The sequence below is a fragment of the Mustela nivalis genome (assembly GCF_964662115.1).
Source record: "Mustela nivalis genome assembly, contig: HAP1_SCAFFOLD_1949, whole genome shotgun sequence".
Classification (NCBI taxonomy): domain Eukaryota; kingdom Metazoa; phylum Chordata; class Mammalia; order Carnivora; family Mustelidae; genus Mustela; species Mustela nivalis.
The window spans coordinates 19,061-39,824 of record NW_028134715.1 but is presented as its reverse complement, the minus strand read 5'-3'; the positions used below and the strand labels follow the sequence as shown (position 1 = coordinate 39,824).

General features: G+C 40.9%; 1 long non-coding RNA gene across 1 annotated transcript in view; it reads right to left on the bottom strand.

Moving 5' to 3' along the window:
• Positions 1 to 20,520, bottom strand: part of LOC309858156 — a 33,939-nt gene extending 13,419 nt beyond the window's left edge. Inside the window, exons 1-2 of the long non-coding RNA XR_014308070.1 lie at positions 20,332 to 20,520; positions 9,709 to 9,857 (exon numbers count right to left, since the gene is read on the bottom strand). This is a non-coding gene — a long non-coding RNA (uncharacterized lncRNA). The remainder of the gene's footprint in view (positions 1 to 9,708; positions 9,858 to 20,331) is intronic.
• Positions 20,521 to 20,764: the final 244 nt, after the last annotated feature.

Sequence of the window (20,764 nt, the reverse complement as noted above, 5' to 3'; positions counted from 1 at the left end):
TATCACATATACTAATGGCTCAGTTTATTTTGTTGTATAATCTGAAATAGGAACACATTTCTTTTCCTTGCCATCATACTTTATTGGTTTTAATTCTGTGGATCAACTTTCTGGTCTCTGTTCTAATAAAGCACAGATCCCATGATACTCTCCTTACACATTTCTGCCCTCCTGCTCAGATTCCACTCAACGAAAATCTATCTTAGCTAAATTTCTTGGTTTGCTAAGAGGCCGAGTGAATGTCTACGTCTTTTCTCTTAATGAAGAAGTACAGAGTGAAAGCTTTTCAACATTAAATTCCTTGGTATTTAAAAAAATTAATAGTAGTTGGGAGGCAGCATTCCCCTTCCAAATGAGGTGGTATCTAGGAGACAGAGCTGGGCAAGCTTGATGAGGTGATGTTTCTCCCCCTCCGAACTAGAAAGTCAACAAAAGAGTTGGAGAAAGGAATTTTTAAGTATATATCGAATCCTGGGCAAAACCCCCAAGTAACCTGTACAAGAAATTGAAACCCTGCCTAGGTTTTCAGGTTGGCCTCTGAGTAGCACATACATAAAGCAGAGCAGAGTAGATTTTCAAGGCCCGAAAAACAAATTGTCATTCGAAACACAGCCCACAAAAGTACGCCATGACCCGAGGGCTAAATTTAAACTGTTAGCTGAAGTATAACATGTAAGTATCATCCAGATACTCAGAACATAATGCCCACACGTCCAGGATACAATCAAGCATAAATCCCTTGTCATACAAAGAACCAGAAAAGTCTCAAGTGAAAAAATACTATTAACACAGCACGAATGAATTGCTCTCTCTAATCAAGCATCTTCTGTTCAACTATCATCCCAAAGAAGCCTTCCTTATTGCAATAGTGGGGAGAGATCAGGCTCATCTCCACATATAGCAAAGACTAAGGACGTTCTAAACATCCCAAATAGGGGGGCCTGGGTGGCTCAGTTGTTAGGCGTCAACCTTTGGCTCAGGTCATGATCCCAGGGTCCTGGGATTGAGCCCCACATTGGGCTTCCTGCTTGGTGGGAAGCCTGCTTCTCCCTCTCACACTCCCCCTGCTTGTAGTCCCTCTTGCCTTGTCTCTCTGTCAAATAAATAAATAAAATCTTAAAAAAAAAAAGTAAAACCAAAGACAAGTGGAGCCTCATAGCCAAGTGAGGGGATCAGTAGGTGGAAAATTAGAAAGAGGAGGTATCAAGGGTAGGGGAACTTTTTTTTTTTTTTTTTAAGATTTTATTTTTAAGTAATCTCTATACCCAATGTGGGGCTTGAGCTTACAACTCCAAGATCAAGATTCACATCGATTACCGACTGAGCCAGCCAGGTGCCCCAAAAGTATGAGAATTCTTGCTAAAGGCAGGCCAAGGACTTAGACATCAAAGGTAGGGGATGAAGGACTTCATCAGCGTGGGGGATTTTCTCTAAACTGTTTTAGCAGGATTCCTATTAAGATAGAGGAAGTCTTTCTTCATATGCAGGTCAACACTTCATTTATTTACCATGTCTCTCAGTTTGTTCCTAAACACAGTGTTCATTACCCTGTGTTTCCACATGTGCACCTACCCCTGTGTGTAGGCCAATGGAGGAACACTTTACTTTCTGCCTTTATAGGGTTCCTATCTTTCACCATTTCAATCTCCTTATTAGTCATCAGTATGTTCAGATTTTTTATTTCTTCGTGATTTACTCTTGGTAGATTTTATGTTTCTATGAATTCATCCATTTCTTCTAGGTTATCCAATTTTTCGGTATAGTTATTGGTATAATTATGGTATAACTATTATCCATTGTAGTCTTTTAGGGTCTTTTGTACATCTGTGGTATCAGTTGTAATATCTCTTTCATTTCTGATTTTATTTATTTGAGTCGTCTCTTTTTTTCTTGGTGAGTCTAGCTAAAGGTTTGTCAATTTTGTTTATCTTTAAAGAAACTGGCTCTTTGTTTCATTGAACTTTTCTCTTGTGTTTCTAGTCTCTATTTCATTTATTTCCACTCTGATCTTTGTTATTTCCTTCCATCTCCTAACTTTGGGCTCCATTCACTCTTCTTTTCCCAGGTCTTGAGGTGTAAAATTAGGTTGTTTATTTGAGATCTATCTTATTTTTTTGATGTAGGCGTTTGCCCCTATGAACTTTTTTCCTAGAACTGCTTTTGTTGCATCCAGTAAGTTTTGGTATGTTGTATTTCCATTTTCATTTGTCTCAAGATATTTTTGATTTCTCTTGATTTCTTCTTTGTTGCACTGGTTGTTTAAGAGCACATGGTTTAATCTCCACATACTTGTGAATTTTCCAGTTTTCTTCTTGTAATTGATTTCTAGTTCCACACCGTTGTGGTCAGAAAACATGCTTGATATAATTTCAATCTTCTTATCTTTATTATGACTTGTTTTGTAGCCTAACATAATCTATCCTGGAGAATGTTCCATGTCTGTTTGAGAAGAATGCATATTGTGTATCCTGTTGCTTTTGGATGGATTGTCTGTATATGTCTGTTAAGTCCATCTCACCTAATGTGTCTTTCAAAGCCATTGCTTCCTTGTTGATTTTCTGTCTGGATGAACTGTTTATTGAAACTAGGGTATTAAAGTCTCCTACTATTATTATATTGCTCTCTATTTCTCCCTTTAGGTCTGTTAATATTTGTTTTATATATTTAGGTGCTCTTATGTTGGGTATATCAGCCATTCTTTTTTTAAAAGATTTTATGTATTTATTCGAGAAAGAGAGAGAGAGAGAAAGAGAGAGAGAGGGGGAGGGAGGATGAGTGGGGGAGGGGCAGAGGGAGAGGGAAAAAGGGAAGGAGAGAAGCAAACTTTGCTCTGAGCAGTGACCCTGACACTGGGCTTGATCCCAGGACTCTGAGATCATGACCTGGGCTGAAGGCAGATGCTTAACCAACTGAACCGCCCAGGTGCCCCAACCATTATTTCTTTAAATAAGCTTTCTACCCCTCTCTCCCACTCTTCTCCTTCTGGGAACTCCAGTGATGTGTATAATATTTTTGTTTATGGTCCTATAGTCTTTCTTCTTGCATTTTCATTCTTTCTTATTTTTGCTCCTCTAATTCGATAAGTTCAATTGATTTGTCTTCTAGCTCAATGATTCTTCTGTTTATACAAGTCTGTTGTTGAAGCTCTCTTTTGAATTCTTTAGTCCAGTCACTGTATTCTTCAGTTCAGTTCAGTTCAATTTCCTTTTTATGTTTTCTCTTTGTTGAACTTCTCATTTTATTCCTGTAGTTTTCCTGATATCAAATTGTTCGTTTGTGTTATTTTATACATCTTTGAGCATCTTTAGAACAATTATTTTGAACTCATTGCAGGGAAATTGCTGGATCTCCATTTGTTGTGGAGGGGGGGTTAGTTACTGGAGGTTTATTGTGTTCCTTTGGTGGAGATATGTTTCCCTGACCCTGTGTCATCCGTGGGGCTTTGTGTAGGTGTCTGTGCATTTGAGTAAGCAGTTACCTCTTCTGAACTTTATGGGCTGACTTCCATAAGTGAGCCCTTTTGTCTTTGGGTGGGGTATGCTGACCTCTGCTGTGACCCCTGGTCTGCTGGTGTGGAGCACCTAGGGCAGGGGCTTGTGACATCACCATGTCTAATTGGGTATGATGCCCCTTTGGCCCAGGATGCCGTGGAGGACAGCATCCACAACTGAATGGTCCTTTAGGGTCTGCAGAGGCTACAAGGTGTCTGGTGAATGGCGCCATGGGGTCTGCAGAGGCTACAAGGGTTGCCGTCTTCAGTGGCACCTACGGTTCTGGTGGCCAGGGACCCAGGCAGACAGCATGGGGGCTGGAGCCCATGGCAAGTGCACATCCAGCTGCAGGGACCAGCTGCAAATGCCTGTGTAGTGGCAGGATCCAGTCACAGATACCCATGGAGTGGTGGGGGTCAGGGCAGACAGCAGTGGCCATGGCCAACTATGAGCTCACTGGCAGCTGTGGAGGCCCTGGCTTTTGGCGTGCTCTCTTTTTCCTGCATACTTTCCCCTGAGCATGCGGAGAGCACGGGAGGCTAATGCTGGGGTTGGGCTGGGCAGATGCAGGTGTATAAACTGGAGGGTTTTGTGGGAGGCACTCAGGTGACAGGCATCTGGAATACCAAAAAAGAAAAAACGATGGCAAGGTATCTTCAAGGTATCCACGGTGTATGTGCACTGGCTGTTGGCTTCATCAGTGATGAAATCTGCTGACTTTGTCTGCACTGTGTTCTCTATACAGCAGCCGCTATTTGAAGATGAATGTTTCTGTGCCTCATGACCTGGCCCTATGTCCACATGAGGTCTTATCCCAGATTACCCCTCTGAGAGTCCCTTCTCATCCACGAAGTTGGAAAAGCAGATATGAGGGCACCTGGGTGGCTCAGTCGTTGAGCGTCTACCTTCAGCTCAGGTCATGATCCCAGAATCCTGGGATCAAGTTCCATACCAGGTTCCCTGCTCTGCAGGAAGCCTGCTTCTCCCTCTCCCTCTGCTTGTGTTCCCTCTCTTGCTGTCTCACTCTCTGTCAAATAAATAAATAAAATCTTAAAAAAGATAATGAAAAGTAGATATGATAAAGGCACATGATCTGAGAAAAATTGAGAACCTGGGTAGACGTGAACAGCAGTTTCACCCGTTACTTGGAAAAAGGCAAGCAAAGAAGGTGTTAAGCTGATGAACGTTAATATGGGAAAGCAGACCAAAGTGCTATATAGTTTACATTTTTCTTGTGTATGTGGAAAAAAAACACCCAGGCTTGGGGTGCCTGGGTGGCTCAGTCAGTTAAGTGTCTCACTCTTGATATAGGCTCAGGTCGTGATCCCAGGGTCGTGGGATTAACCCTGTTAATTAAGCCTGGCGTCTGCTTGTCCCTCTCCCTCCACCTTTGCCCCTCCCCACTGCTCACACACACGCTCTCTCAAATAAATGAATAAATCAAAAATTAAATTTAATTTAATTTAAAAAAACCTCCCAGGCCTTCCTAGTTGGATCAGCAACAAAAGGGGATGTCAGTGAGGAGCTACCCCAGACACCCAGGTAATGCACATTCCTTTCTTGCCAGCTGATGCTACTCATGTCATCTGTCCCCTGGGACCCAGAAGCAGAGTGCTTTCAGTTTATAATTACGTGCATGGTGCCATGCACCGGCTACTTCCTAGAATTCTGCAGTTGGCAGCTGCATGGAATCCTGCTAGCAGAAGGATCTGCTATCATAAAGCTGTTTGTGTGTTCTAGCAAACACTTTGGAGTCTGGAAGATCATATCCAGTGTTACAGTGACAAGGGAAGATTTTTTTTTTTTTTTGTCATCCCAACACATCTGAAAGAACGAAGGACTTTAGAAACCCATCTAGAAGGGTTGATAATGATCACCGGTGAAGCCTTTCCGTTAAGGGTAAGCTGGTGGCAGTTGCAGTGGTGGCAAGAAGGGGGGGAAGTGAATCCCCCATTGATTTCATCAGTGATTTGCAGCTGTTTTCTCTATGTTTGTAGGCCTGGATCTAAGGACAGATCAAATTCGCCCTCTGATCCTAACCACCTGTGTCTTCTTATTAGGGAAAATGCTGTGGTAAGGCAAGGGCAGACTATTACTCAAATCTTAGCAGCAGCTTGCTTCTATGTTTTGCTAAACTCCAGAGAAGACAAAGAAAAAATGAAGAAATTGAAAAAACTACTGTGCTATTTTCTCAGTTAGAACTGTTTGCTAAAGGGAATAACCCTTATTCTGGACAACCTATGAAAGGGACAAAAGAAGAAGGGAAAGTGTATGTCAATATTGCCAGAAGTCAGGATATTAGAAGGGGATGATAGAAAGAGAGTCTAGAGAATGCAGGAGTTACATAAACAGGAAAGCCCAGAAAGCTAGGGAACACTTGATAAATGGCTTAAAGTGGACAAATTTATGGAATCTGAGTTGGAAACTGGTGCTACTGGTGCTACTTATCTGGCCATTTTCTCAGGAATTTGTCACATTCCATTTGGTGATAGATCAAAGACTGTTGCATCAGTCTATTCACTTTTACCCTTTCTGACTTGTTCCATTTCGTCCATGTTCCCATATTGACAGGTCTTCCGATGGATGAACATGTTTTCTTACTTTCTCCTGATTCTTCCGTCCACCACTTGGTCAGGGTGCAGCAGTGCAACTTAGAGGCTCTCATATTCTGTTCTCCAAATAGACTGTCTGTGCAGGTCCTCTGAAGGTAGTATCGAATCAGTTACTACGTGTCCACCAAAGGAAAGGCGATGATGATGTTGATAATGGTGTTGATGGTAATGATAATGGTATAGTTAATGGTAATGAGGACTGAAAATGGTAGTGGTAATAATAAAAGTGATGATTATACTGATGAGTGTGAGGTTGATGATAGTGATTATTGTGATGATATTTGTGACAACTGCAATGATAACAGCAATGATTGTGATGGTCATGGTTATGGGGATAGTGCAAGTGATAATATGATGATGGGGATGATGAAGATAAAAAAGAAGCTGATGATGATGGTGAGATAAAGGTAATGATTCAGATTATCTTATGATGATGGGGATGAGTGCAAAGATGATGAAAATGTTGGTAATGCTGAACAGAAAGATAATTTTGATGCTTATGTGAGGAATATGGAAATGGTGAAAGTGATTATAATGGTAATGATGATGTTCATTATGCTGGTGATGATGGCAATGATGGTAAAGATGAAGATATTGTAGATGATGGTAATAGTGCTGATAAATGTGATGAGAATGGTGATGATGAAGATGATGACAGCAGTTATGATGGTAATGTTAATGGTGAGGATGATGGTGATGATCATATTGATGATTAAGTTTATGATGATGGTGATGAGGAAATGATAATAGCAATGATGTTGAAGATGATGGTGGTGGACATGGTGATAATCATAGTGATAGAGATGATGCTATTGATGATAGTGATTTTTTGGTGATGATGGTAAGGATGGTGAAGATAATGAGGATGATAAAGATGATGAAATAATGGGAATGTACACATTGGTGGCCATGGTAGCCATTGGTGGTGAGAAATATGGGGAAAATAATGTTGGTGATTATGTAAAGATTATAATATTGATGATTTTGCTGATGATAAGAATCTGATGATGTTGAATCTTATGATCAGTATGAAGATGGTGATGTTGATAATGATGATGATGATAATGATGATGATTTCGATGACATTGGTGATAATGGTGATGATGATGGTGATCATTATGGAAATGAAGATAATGCTGATTTTATGGTGATGACTATGCTGATAATGGTGAGGATGAGGATGGTGATGATGAAAAATATGATGATGGTGATTGACAATGATGATGTTGAAAGTGGTAAGAACACAGAAGATGATGATGAAAATGGTATTAACATAGATGATACATATGGTCATAATTCAGTGATGACGGTGATGGTGATAATGAAGATGATGCTAAGGGTGATTGATGATGGTGGTGATTATGATTATGGTGATGGTAAAAATAGTGATGGTGCTGATGATGAAAGTGACAGTTGTGGTGCTTTAGGTGATAAAGATGGTTGTGATGGTATATTAGTCAGCTTGTGCTGCCATAACAAAATACCACAGACTGGGTAGCTTAAACAGCACAAATTTATTTACTAACAGTTCTGGACACTGGTGGTCTAAAATGAAAGTGCCGATAGGGTTGGTTTCTGATGAGATCTCTCTCCTTAGCTTGCAGATGGACACCTTTTCATTGTGTCCTCACATGACCTTTTCTTGGTGTATGAGCAGAGAACGTGAGCTCTCTTGGAATGACACAACTCCAATAGGAATAGAGCCCTACCTTTATGACCTCATTTAACTTTACCTTCTCAAGGCCCTATCTCCAAATACAGTCACATTAGAGGTTAGGCCTTCAACATATGAATTTGGAGGGCATAAGTGAATCCATAACAGAAGGTGACAATGATAATGAAGATGATGGTGAAGGGTGATGATGATGAGGATGACCATGGTTGATGACAATGATGTTGATGATCATGACAATGATGGTGAGGATGATTGTGTGAATAATGATGGTGACCTGCTACTGCTGCTGCTGGTGATAAAGATGATGGTTTTGATTATTATGAAGATTCTTTTGATTATGCCTATAATGTTCATAATTATGTAGGTGATGTAGGTGATGGCAATGATGTAGGTAATGGCAATGATGATGAAGATGATGTAGGTGATGGCAATGATGATGAAGATGATGTTTATGGTGATGGTGATGAAGACGATGGCAATGCTGGTGTGGATGATGATATTGATAATCATGGTGACAGTGATGATGATGGCAATGGGAAGAGGGAAAGAGGGATGAACTCGTGGAGCATGGGAGATTTTTAGGGCAGTGAAACTATTTTGTATGTTACTATAATGGTGGATAATATACCTAAACCCATAGAATGTTTAAGACAAGATTGAACCCTAATGTAAACTATGAACTTTAGTTAATAATCATGAATCAACATACATGTTGATTGATACATTTATCATGTATCAATATTGCTCATCATTTATAACACATGTATTCATAGTAGGGGAAACTGCATGTGCATGTGTGTGTGTGTGTGTGTGTGCGCATGTATATTGGTGGGTGGGTGAGGGGAAGTGTTGGGGTATATGAGAACTCTACATTCTGCTCAATTTTTAGACAAAACTGCTCTAAAAAGTAAAGTGTACTGATTTTTTTAAAAAGTCAACCAATCTAAGGGCACCTGGATGGCTCAGTGGGTTAAAGCCTCTGCCTTCGGCTCAGGTCATGATCCCAGGGTTCTGGGATTGATCCCCACATCCAGCTCTCTGCTCCGCGGGGAGCCTGCTTCCCACCCGCCCCCTGGCTGCCTCTCTGCCTACTTATGAACTCTGCCTGTCAAATAGATAAATCTTTAAAAAAAAAAAAAGATAGAAAGAAAGAAAAAAATATCAACCAACCTACAAATGAGCCAGAAAGAAAAATACATCAACAATCAAGAATCGAGATTAGATTGATACCTAACTTTTCAATGGTATTCTGGACTCAAGAAAGCAATGGAGCTATTATTATTTTTTAAATATTGAGGAAAAGAACTTTGAGCCTATACTTTTTATCTAGCTAAATTGTTATTCTAATGTAAGGGAATAATAAAAATGGTCTTTTTTTTTTTTTTAAGATTTTATTTATTTATTTGTAAGAGAGAGAGTGAGAGCGAGCACAGGCAGACAGAGTGGAAGGCAGAGTCAGAGGGAGAAGCAGGCTCCCTGCGGAGCAAGGAGCCCAATGTGGGACTCGATCCAGGACACTGGGATCATGACCTGAGCCGAAGGCAGCTGCTTAACCAACTGAGCCACCCAGGCGTCCCAATAAAAATGGTCTTTGAATAACTAGAACCCAAATTGAAACTGGAATGGAAGTACTCAAATGAAAATCCAAAAAAATCTAAAAGATAGTTCTGGAAATATGGCAACTTTGGATGACCAAATTTCTTTGCAAAGTATTTGATGTCTTAAAAATAAAATAAAAATAATTTCAGGACTAAAGAGAAGAAAAAATGAACATATATTCATCAAAATCCATAATTAAAATTATAGGCCGTATTAATATAATGGGGATGACAGGTGACCAAATTAATTTAAGAGTGTGCTAAACTTCTAGTTTTATTAGGAAGAAGCTACAGATATTAATATCTTTAAGAAATTAAGAAAAGTAGCATACCTGGGTGTCTCAGGTGGTTAAGCATCTGCTTTCATCTCAGCTCATGATCCCAGGGTCCTGGGATAGAGCCCTGTGTTGGGCTTAGTGGGGAGTCTGCTTCTCCCTCTGCCTCTGCTACTCCCTTGCTTGTGCTCTCTTGCTCTCTCTTTCTGTCAAATAAATGAGTAAATCATTTTAAAAAAGAAATTAAGAAAAGTAAATATACATGAGTATGATATTTGTTTATTTAATTAGTTTCAGAGGTAGAATTTAGTGACTCATCAATTGCATATAACACCCAGTGCTCATTCCATCAGATCCCCTCCTTCATGCCCATCACCCAATCACCCCATACCCCCAACCCATCTCCCTACAACAACCCTCAGTTTGTTTCCTATAGTGAAGAATCTCTTATGGTTTGCCTCCCTCTCAATTTTTATCTTATTTTATTTTTCCTTCCTTTCCCCTATGTTTCTTATGTTCCACATATGAGTGAAATCATTTCTCTGGCTTATTTTGCTTCACATAATACCCTCCAGCTCCATGCACCTCAGTGCAAATGGAAAGATTTCATTCTTTTTGATGACTGAATAATATTCCATTGTATACAAACACACGCGTACATACCACATCTTCTTTCTTTATTCATCTGTCAATGGACATCTGGGCTCTTTCCATAGTTTGGCTATTGTGCACATTGCTGCTATAAACATTGGGGTGAACGTGCCCCTTTGAATCACTATGTTTGGATCTTTTGGATAAATACTAAATAGCACTATTTAGTATAATTGATAGGGTGTAGGGTTTTTTTTTTGTTTTTTTTTTAACTTTTTGAGGAACCTCCATACTCTTTACCAGAGTAGCCGTACCAATTTACATTCCCACCAACAGTGTAAGAATGTTCCCCTTTCTCTGCATCCTCGCCAATGTTTGTTGTTCCCTGTGTTGTTAATTTTAGCCATTCTGACAGGTGTGAGGTGGTATCTCATTGTAGTTTTGATTTGTGTTTTCCTAATGCTGAGTGATGTTGAGCATCTTTTCATGTGTCTCTTGGCCATCTGGATGTCTTCTTTGGACAAATGTCTGTTCATGTCTTCTGCCCATTTCTTGACCTCGATTTTTGTGGGGTTTTTTTTGGGGGGGTATTGAGTTTGATAAATTCTTTATAGATCTTGGATACTAGCCCTGTATCTGATAAGACATTTGCAGATATCTTCTCCCATTCTGTAGGTTGCCTTTTGGTTTTGTTGATGGTTTCCTTTGCTGTGCAAAAGCTTTTTATCTTGATGAATTCCCAGCAGTTCATTTTTGCTTTTGTTTCCCTTGTCTCTGGAGAAGTGTCTAGCAAGAAGTTGCTGTGGCTGAGGTCAGAGAGGTTGCTGCCTGTGTTCCCTTCCAGAATTTTGATAGATTCCTGTCTCATATTTAGGTCTCTTGTCCATTTTGAGTTTATTTTTGTGTATGCTATAAGGAAATCATCCCATTTCATTCTTCCTCATGTGGCTGTCCAATTTTCCCAACACCATTTGTTAAAGAGACTGTCTTTTTTCCATAGCGTATTCTTTCCTGCTTTGTAGAAGATTACTTGATCATGGAGTTGAGGGTCCATTTCTTGGTTCTCTATTTTCTTCCATGGATCTATGTGACTGTTTTTGTGCCAGTACCATTCTTTCTTGTTTACAGGTTTGTAATACAGCTTGAAATTTAGAATTGTGATGCTTCCAGCTTTAGTTTTCTTTTTCAACATTCCTCTGGGTATTCGGGGTCTTTTCTGGTTCCATATAAATTTTAGGATTGTTTGTTCCAGCTCTGTGAAAAATGTTCGTGGTATTTTGATAGGGATTACATCGAATGTGTAGATTGCTTTGGGTAGGTAAGGCATTTTAACAATATTTGTTCTTCCAATCCATGGGCATGGAATGTTTTTCCATTTCTTTATGTCTTCCCCTATTTCTTTCATAAGTGTTCTATAGTTTTCAGAGCACAGATCCTTTTGTGCTTTGGTTAGGTTTATTCCTAGGTATCCTATGGTTTTTGGTGCAATTGTAAATGGGACCAATTCCTTGATTTCTCTTTCTTCTGCCTCATTGATAGTGCAAAGAAATGCAACTGACTTCTGTGCATTGATTTTATATCCTGCAACTTTGCTGAATTCCTGTATCAGTTCTAGCAATTTTTGCATGAAGTCTTCTGGGTTTTCGATATAAAGTGTCATACCATCTTCAAAAAGTGAGAGTTTGACGTCTTCTTTGCCAATTTGGATGACTTATTTCTTTTTGTGGTCTGATTGTTGATGTTAAGACTTCTAGTACTGTGCTGAAGAATAGTGGTGAGAGTGGACACCCCTGTGGTATTCCTGATCTTAAGGAAAAAGCTCTCAGTCTTTCCCCATTGAGGATTATATTCATTGTGGGTTTTTTGTATATGACTTTTATTATACTGAGATATAGTCCTTTTATCTCTACACTGCAGAGAGTTTTTATCAAGAATGGATGTAGCATTTTATCAAATACTTTTTCCACATCTAGGGGATGTTATGGTTCTTGTTCTTTCTTTCATTAATGTGATGAGTCATATTGATTGTTTTGTGGATGTTGAACCAGCCTTGCAGCCCAGGAATAAATCTCACTTGGTCATGGTGAATAATCCTTTTATTATACTGGTGGATCCTATTAACTAGTATCTTTTTTTTTTAATAAAGATTATTTATTTATTTGACAGACAGAGATCACAAGTGGGCAGAGTGGCAGGCAGAGAGAGAGGAAGGGAAGAAGGCAGGGAGCAGGCAGGGAGCCGGATGCGATGTGGGGCTCCATCCCAGGACCTTGAGCTCATGACCCCAGCAGAAGGCAGAGGCTTTAACCCACTGAGCCACATAGACGCCCCTATTAGCTAGTATCTTGGTGAGAATTTTTGCCTCCATGTTTATCAGGGATATTGGTCTGTAATTCCCTTTTTTTGTTGGGGTCTTTGTCTGGCTTTGGGATCAAGGTCATGCTGGCCCACGAGTATGATTCTTAAGTTAAGAGCAAACACCACAGAACACTAAAAATATCATAACTTTTAGAACAATAGAGAGAAAAAAAAACACTGTTCAATAGAGAGGACTTAGTGGATATAGGAGAAATGAGGAAGAAATCTGTAATATAATCTGATTCCTGGCATTTCATAGAAGCTTGCTCATCAATGTAAATTCATTTAGTCCGACCTTAGGAAAATCAGATTTCCTCTTCTTTCAGACACCAGCTTACCAAACATGAAGTTTTCCAGTCCCCAAGATTTTAATATTTTATGAGGCTGCTATGCTTACCTGTAAAGCAATTAGTCCCTGTGTAACTGGTATCCAAATTATGGCATCCATACTTTGTGTTCTGATCCTTGCTCCAAGCACAGTCTTACGGTCCGGTCATAAAGAAACAGAGATATATACATATGCTTGTGTGTGTGTGTGTGTGTGTGTGTGTGTGTGTGTGTGTTTACTTGCTAAGGATAAATACGAACATATTATATTTAAAAACACCCTGTTGAAAAAAAAAGAAACCCAAGAAGATGGTCTGGTGGCTACTCCTCTTTTGGTCAGTAGAGGGAGATCACGATTCATTTTTACTCGGTTGAAAAATACATAATTGCAACTTTTTTAAAGAAGTGAACCTGTTTTTTCCATTCTTCCCACTCTGAGCCAATATTTTCTTTCCAGGGAATCACTGTCCTTCTACTGGGTCCAGAGCCTCTGGAAGTCTAGATATGTTTAAGAGGATTAATCTGTGCCCTTGGACATAATGGAAGCTAACAAAGTTTACATTTCTTCCTATGTTGTTGAGTCCCTGGGACATTCTAAATGACTGTGCAGTGACTAGAGTCCTGCTAAGCTGATAGCAATGGCAGTGCTCTCTGGATGGCTGGCTGAGCTGCGGACGCCCCTTCTGCTGCCCCCAGCCCCCACTATCACTTCTGGGCCTGGATTTAGTGAGGCAGCCAGTGGTGAAGAACATTTGGTTTTTCCAGTTACTGCCCCCCAAATGTGGTTTCAGTTCAATGTCTGTTAGAGTTTAGTAGCCATCTAAGTACAATGGGAAAGCAAAGATGGCTTCTTTTTTTAACCAACTGAGCTACCCAGGAGCCCAAATGGCTTCTTTTTTAATTTTTAATTTTTATTTTTTGTTTTATTTATTTATTTATTTATTTATTGTTAAAGATTTTATTTATTTATTTGACAGAGAAAGAGATCACAAGTAGGTGGAGAGGCAGGCAGGGAGAGAGAGGAGGAAGCAGGCTCCCTGCTGAGTAGAGAGCCCGATGAGGGGCTCAATCCCAGGATGCTGAGACCGTGACCTGAGCCGAAGGCAGAGGCCTCAACCCACTGAGCCACCCAGGCGTCCCCAGCTTCTTTTTTAAATAAGGATTTTACAATTGTGATATCAGAGGGTACCATTTGATTCCCTAAAGGTAGGCAGGTCCAGAATGTAAGGAGTGTAGGAAGGTCCAGAAGAAATATTCACAGCCTGCAGATTAAGAATATAAATTATGATTCAGTAAGGGGACAGTATTTTTCACATAGGACTGGTCTGAGACTCGGGAAGTGCAGGGAGCCTTTGATCTTTTAACTAAGACAACTTGGGACACAAATAGGTTTAACTATACTTAGTGAAGGCTAGAACCTGAGATGTCTGGAATGGGGCAGGTGCTGGAGGGAAGACCCAGCTTCAGATGATAAAAATAAGCCCAGTGGGGAGGGGGGAGATACAGAGGACTACCTTATTTCTAACTTGAGGGGAAGGAAGCCAAAGGGTGGGTTGTATGAGAGAGGCTATGGTATTGACTGGTAGAAGAGTGTGCAGCTTGGGGTTTGTTTGTTTGTTTGTTTGTGGGGTTTTTTTTTTTTTTTTTGCTTTTTTAAAGACCGCATTTATTGACTATTTTCTCTGCACCACAAGTATTAAAAACAACCACGTCAATATAGCACTTTAAAAAAAATGTAGGAAAAAGCATCACTTTCAGAGAATGCTCTTCTCTTTTTCTTTCCTTAGCTAAGCTTCTAGGAGTGTGGTTTTCAGAATAGGCAGTGACAGGTGTAGTCAAGGCAAGCTGTTGACATAGAAGGCATGGGGTCAGCAAAAGAGGTCTCAAAGTGTGGACAAAAACAAACAAACAAACAAACAAACAAACCCAACAGGGAGTCTTAGAATAGTTGTTAATAACTGGGGCACAGAGTCAGAGTTAGTATTTGTAGTTATGGGGCGCCTGGGCGGCTCAGTCTTTAGTCGTCTGCCTTCAGCTCAGATCACCATCCCAAGGGTTCTGGGTTGGAGACCAGCATGGAGCCCCGCATCAAGCCCCGCATCAAGCCCCGCATTGGGAGAGTCTGCTTCTCCCTCTCCCACTCCCCCTGCTTGTGTTCCCTCTCTTGTTCTCTCTCTCTGTCAAATAAGGAAATAAAATCTTAAAAAAAAAATTTGTAGTTAGGATGACTCGATATTTATTTATTGATGAAATCACCTAGAGCTCTTTATATCCTTCTTGACAGAATTAGTTTCTTTGTGAACTTGAAGGAGAAGCTGCTGATTACAGACTGTGGTGGTGACCAAGGAAGATGAGAGACAGGACCTTATCAATCCAAATATTCAGTAAGATGATATTGTTTGTTCTGCATACTGTGAACTGTATAGCAGAGTGGGTTGTCCTGAACCCTGGGATACATTAGAACAGTCTCTGATACTTCAAAAAATAGAACTGTTCTGGAAAACTCTTTGGCAGTACGTATAAGGTTGAATATACAGATAGACTACAGTCTCACTCCTGGATATAACGCAGTGTTTCCTAACCCTTTTTTTTTTTTTAAAGGTTTTTAAAATTTATTTATTTGACAGACAGAGATCACAAGTAGGCAGAGAGGCAGGCAGAGAGAGAGGAGGAAGCAGGCTCCCTGCTGAGCAGAGAGCCCGATGTGGGACTCGATCCCAAGACCCTGGGATCATGACCTGAGCTGAAGGCAGAGGCCTTAACCCACTGAGCCACCCAGGCGCCCCCCAACCTTTTGTTGTTGTTGTTATCATCTCCCCAGGAGCCTTTTCAGACATTTTTCTCCTTATGGTGCCCACCCCTCCGAGAAACTCGAATACTTGAAGAATACAATGTTATTCTTCCCTGCTCTCACTCCTTCTCCTTCTCTATCTCATTGCCATCCTGTTTTCTAACCTCTGCCCCATGATGAAAGCAGGAAAGGCCTAATATCAAACCCTAATAGCAAGCTCGTCAGCTGTAGGTCAGAAGTACTCAACCATAGTAGCTTATCTTCTGTTGCCCCCTCGAGTCAGACCAAGCGACCTCTGCCCTTTAGATTCTCTCCACCAGCTCTGAGTACATAGTTTTGTTTCTCAGAACATTTGGCATTGTTTTAGTTTGCATTTAAACTGTTTTTTTAAACATCACTCCCATGATCTGATAAGTTGGAACTTATCTCAGTATTATTTCTACTTCTGGGAATGGGATTTCTGTCTTTTCCCAGCACTAGAGATAATATAATCTCGGACTTGAAATTGTCCTAAAGATCACCTAGTTTAACTTTCCCGTGCGGTGTTTGAAATCTCACCACAATATTCCTGCTCAGGAGTTATTGAGTTTCCGCTGGAATGCCTTCAGTGATAGGCAGTTTACTATCTCCCAGAGGTGGTCCACACCGTTTTTTGTCTGGCTCTGTCTGTTGGAAATGATTTGATAGCCTCTGGGGAACTTCCAGCTCTAGGATTCTATGATGATGATAGTTTTATTATTCTCTGGGGCAGTGCTACTTAAAGCAAGGCCTGTGGACCCCCTACATGTGGATTGTCTAGAAGTTGTGACAGATGAAGCTTCCTAAGCCTCCTCCCAAGGCCGTGAGGCTACCAGTCATTAGAGCCCTTCTCCGTATTTCTATAGGGTACAGATGGTGATAGCACCTTTCCTTTGAATTGGTCTTGGTGTTTAACTGCTCAGTCTCACCTGGATGTACATGGAAGTGGGAGTGCAGAGGGAAAAGTATGATTTGCTCTAAACTCAGAGCCTCTAAGATGACCATACCCTTTTCTTTTTTCCTGGGACTAATAACACTGCCATACATTTGGTGGCTGTGTTTGGTGCCAAGCCCTAGTTTTCTTTGCTCAGGCTCTGCTCTTCTCAGAGTGTTTCTAGCCTTCCTTCCTGGGATATTATGAAGATAGCAGTTATGCTCTCTGTGCCTTTTTGGAAGTTCTTGTTAATAACGGACTAGGGAGAAATGCCTCTTTTAACTAATGATTTAGGCAAGTATTCAAGTTCTGGTGTTTTGTAGCACAGAAACGGACCAAGGGTTAAATTATATACTGTTCGCTTTGGGTCTGTTCAAGAGTACTCTGCTTCAAATATGTATTCTCTCTAATACAACTGAATCTTGGAAGCTAACGTTTATAAAGCATTACATTAAATGACTCACAGTTTTTCAAATTGTGTAAGTTTCCTTACCCAAGAAAGCATCTTATTATTAACATGAAAAGCTGGGGGGGGGGCGGTGTCTTTTCCTAGTGAGTTCTTAAAGGAATATAGATATTATAAGATACTTGTCACTCAGCCGCAGTTGGTCATCTGCATGCAGGAGATCGCTTGTCACATCTCAGCCCTAATGGCAAACCCACCGGGTGAAGGCATTAATAAATAATCTGTCGGCAGAAGCAGGCAGAGTGGAAGCCATGGCTGTGCGAATGTCCTCCTATTCATCTTCATTTGCCATTTGGAAAGGCAGCAAGGTGCCGATGGAGTCCTGAGACAGACCCAGGGGTTGATGTGGAACAGCTCAGGACCATCCCTCTCTGATGCCTTTACTCCCCAGTGACACAGCCCAGCCAATGCACAGACGTAGTTACAGGAACCGGAGCTTTGAAAAGCACTTCTCTTTGCTTAGGTAAACTTGGGAGTCAGATGACTCCAGAAGCCACTTTAGTTACTTCTGCTTAAACAGGAGACACATGATTTTTATTGCATGGAAAACATAAAATGGAGAGTTTTCAGAACTCTTTCTTTCTTTACTTTTTTTTTTAAGATTATTTATTTATTTGACAGACAGAGACCACAAGTAGGCAGAGAGGCAGGAAGAGAGAGAGGGGGAAGCAGGCTCCTTGCTGAGCAGAGAGCCCAATGTGGGTCTTGATCCCAGGACCCTGAGATCATGACCTGAGCTGAAGGCAGAGGCTTAACCCACTGAGCTACCCAGACACCCCCAGTATGTGCTTTTTAATCACAAGAACTACCCAAATCCAAGCACAGTAAATGTATGATGTCATCAAAAATAACACAGTAAAATCTAATGTTGAAATTGTGAAATGTCTTGAGCTAGTACTCCATCTGCCAACTGATATATGTCAAATATCATACTGTTTCCCATTAAATTTTAAAATTATCCCACAGGACCCAATCGGAAGGCAGACACCTAACAACTGAGCCACCCAGGCGTGCCCTGGCTACTTTTTTTTTTTTTTTTTAGATTTTATTTATTTATTTGACACAGAGAGAGAAAAAGAGATCACATGTAGGCAGAGAGGCAGGCAGAGAAAGAGGGAGAAGCAGGCTCCCTGCTGAGCAGACAGCTTGATGTGGGGCTCGATCCCTGGACCCTGAGATCATGACCTGAGCCGAAGGCAGAGGCTTTAACCCACTGAGCCATGCAGGTGCCCCTATTTTTTTTTTAAGATTTTATTTATGTATTTAACAGACAGAGATCACAAGTAGGCAAAGAGGCAGGCAGAGAGACAGGCAGAAGCAGACTCCCAGCTGAGCAGAGAGCCTGATGCAGGGCCTGATCCCAGGACCTAGAGATCATGACCTGAGCCGAAGGCAGAGGCCCAACCCACTGAGCCACCTAGGTGTCCCTTTACATTTTTTTTTTTTTAAGATTTTATTTGTTTATTTGAGAGAGGGGGACAGAGATAGCAACAGAGAGCATGAGCTGGGGAGGAAAGGGAGAAGCAGGAGCAAGGAGCCTGAAGCAGGGACTCCATCCCCGGACCCTGAGATCATGACCCGAGCCAAAGGCAGACCCTTAACTGACAGAGCCACCCAGGCGCCCTCAGAACTAATTTTTCTGATCAGATTTAAATTTCTCACATCAATCAAATTGTTAAAAAGGGAACAAAATCTGACAATTTAGTGAGCATTAAGATTTGAACTCTCTAACTTGATCAAATCACAGAAAATCTAATTAACAAGCTTATGATTTGGTCATGGCCTAAATTTAATGTGAAAAGCACTGCACTTTAATGGGCTGCATGTTTCAGTTTGAATTATCTAGATTTAAATATATTCAGGAACATTTGAGAGAATATTTACAGAGACTCCTAAAAAAAAAAAAAGGTTTCCCTGTGGCTTCAATGTAATTGACTGGCTTTGGAAGAGATGGGTGATATTTGAGAATTTTGAAGACTCATGGGAATGTATAATATCTGAGTAGAGATTAATTCAAAAGTTTGGAAAAAGAGATTTGAAAATGCAAAAAGAAAGAGTTTGTGATTATCAGAGTAATTTGATTTGTTTAACAAGATCATTTAAAGTATTAATATGTAGTTATGTCAACAGGGATGTCTTGCTCAAATGCAACTCTGGACATCTTGAGGGCATTAAATAATCCGGAGTTAAGAGAACATCAACACAATGTGGTCTAACCAAAGATTGTCAAAGGGGAGTTAGGTGGAAGAACATACTGGAAGAACTGTACTTTTTATTTTTTTAAATTTATTTTTAAAAAAGATTTTATTTATTTATTTGACAGAGAGAGATCACAAATAGGCAGAGAGAGAGGAGTAAGCAGGCTCCCTGCCGAGCAGAGAGCCCAACGTGGGACTTGATCCCAAGACCCTGAGATCATGACCTGAGCTGAAGGCAGAGGCTTTATTTAACCCACTGAGCCACCCAGGTACCCAGTACTTTTTATTTTTTATTTTTATCTTTATTTTTTTTTTAAAGATTTTATTTATCATTTATTTGACAGAGAGAGGCACAGTGGGAGAGCGAACATAGGCAGCGGGAGGGAGAGTGGGAGAAGCAGACTTTCTGCTGAGCAGGGAGCCTTTGTGGGGCTTGATCCCAGGACCCTGGAATCATGACCTGAGCTGAAGGCAGACGCTTAACGACTGAGCCACCCAGGCACCCCAGAACTGTACTTATTTATTTATTTATTTATTTACTTTAATATTTTGTTTATTTATTTGACAGAGAGGGAGAGAGAGATCACAAGTAGGCAGAGAGAGAGGGAAACAGGCTCCCTGCTGAGCAAAGAGCCCGATGCAGTGCTCGATCCCAGGACCTTGAGATCATGACCTGAGCCGAAGGCAGAGGCTTAACCCAGTGAGGCACCCAGGTGCCCCAGAATTGTACTTTTTAAAGTACAGGCAAAAGTGTTAGTGAGATTTATGGAAATAGTAGATATGACTACTAGGAAAACAGAATTGCTAACTCTTTTTTTTCTTGTCAGAGAGCAACACCTTCTAAAACTACCTGTCCTCCAGTTAAAAGCACAGAAATAAGTACAGGAAGGTACTACATCCAAGGTAATGCAGAAATGATAACCAAGATACTTCGAAGGACTGAGTCACCAGACTGGGGATGTGTAGCTTGTGCCTACTCTGGGTGGATGAGGCTCACCTGTGTCCCAAGGGGTGGCTCTGAGGAGTTGTCCAGGGCCCCGTCCTCATAGCACTTACTGGCTGCATGCTAGTGCTGAGCTTCCTCCCTCCCCCCAGAGACTCCACGTTCTCGTCCTATGGAGGGCCCATAGCTGAACTGGACAGGACATGCCAGTCTCGGAACAGGCAGGCAGGGAGCCGAGTGTACCTCCTGACCCATTCGTTGAAGAGGAAAGAGAGGTCTGAATTAGGCTATTCATTGGCAAGAAGGTGTTGATTTTGAAGGTGGAGTATGGGGCGAGCTTGTAGTAGAGGGAGCAAAAGTACAACTATTTAAATTTGTTCTAGGCACAAAAGGAGGCTTTCAGTGAGGTTAGAAGCAATTTTGATACACAAAGCCTGTGATTTAACAATTATTTTGCTCTTCTGGGCAAATTTTCTCATCCAGCTTG